The sequence below is a fragment of the Chrysochloris asiatica genome, unplaced genomic scaffold (genome assembly GCF_000296735.1).
Source record: "Chrysochloris asiatica unplaced genomic scaffold, ChrAsi1.0 scaffold00143, whole genome shotgun sequence".
NCBI classification, from domain to species: Eukaryota; Metazoa; Chordata; class Mammalia; order Afrosoricida; family Chrysochloridae; genus Chrysochloris; species Chrysochloris asiatica.
The window spans coordinates 1674262-1675772 of record NW_006408661.1 but is presented as its reverse complement, the minus strand read 5'-3'; positions in this window follow the sequence as shown (position 1 = coordinate 1675772).

Below are 1511 nucleotides of genomic sequence, written 5' to 3'. Positions count from 1 at the left end.
CAACAACAACAACAACAACAACAACCTTGTGGTTCAAGCCAAACTTTAAGCCCAGTGTTTATCTTGCAACATCACACCAGGACTCCTATGTCTAGTTGTTGTTGTTAAGTGCCATCGAGTAGATTCTGACTTATAGAGACCCTGTATAGGGTTTCCAAGGAGCAGCTGGTGAGCTTGAACCACCAACCTTGTGATTCAACTGACCATGAAGTCCAGCACATTAGCCCACAGTGCCACACCAGGACTCCTTATCTAGTGAAGTAAAGGTCAAATGCATTCTATAAGCTGAATTTGTAGCTTTAGGAAGCATGTTATGAACCAAGAAAACAGAAAAGAGTGTTAATCAAAAGTGAAAAGATTTTGTTGAAAGCAGAACAGCCTTGGAAAATGTTTTTAAAGATCACTCACCATACACACAATTATTTTGTACTTGCAATTCATTCCAAGATTTTAAAGAAATCTGATATTAAATTGCATTATTGAAGTATGCGCTATGTATACAATATAATCATAGTCACTCACTGGGGCAAAGCAAAAGTAACATAAAGATAGAATTTATAAAAAATTGAATTGTTCTGTACTGTGCAAAGTGAACTTTCATTGCAAATATTTATTTCCATTATGAAGTCTTCAGAGGCATAATATTGTTAAAAGGAGAATATTTTCTGAACTATAGAGACTTTTATGGAAATTTAAAATATTTCTCTAAAGTGATGTATGACTACAACTATTATTCATTATTTTCATATATTTTAGCACTTCAGGAAGGGTATAATTTAGTATAAATCCTCATCACTGTGTATAACTTCCCTCAATTTTCATAGTAGTAACCAGAGACTCTACTTCAAACACAGTTAAATAGTTAAAGATGCTGAAGACACAGTTTTGTCAATTTAAAAAGAAACTTATTTCTCAAGGAAGATACAAGGCTGGTAAACTTAAAATGCAAATTAAGATACTCTATTTCATGGAAAAATAAACCAACCCAAAAAGATTTTTCTTTCTTTCAATTGCCATACCCAGGAAGCACTTCCTTGTCACAGAGATTTCTGTATAAGGTCATGAATACAAACCACATAGTAGCTGTAAATTCAGAAATACTTTTTTATTAAAAAATAATAATAACAATATAATAAATAGTAAGTGAAATTATTAACTACATTAAATTGACTATTTTCTTGAAATAACTAGTTAAAGTTAACTACTTGGTGAATCTTCACCACTGGACCAATAAACAACATTCTTAGCAACGGAGAAAAGATTGAAAGACTTTATTCTTCTTGGATCAACTATCAACATTCACGGAAGCAGCAGTCAAGAGATCAGACAACGTATTGCATTAGGCAAATCTGCTGTACAAGATGTTTTTAAAGTGTTGAAGAGCAAAGGTGTCAGCTTGAGGACTAAGGTGTGCCTGACTCAAGCTATGGTATTTTCAATAACCTCATATGGATGCGAAAGCTGGACAGTGAATAAGGAAGATTGTAGAAGAAGTGATGCCTTTGAGTTGT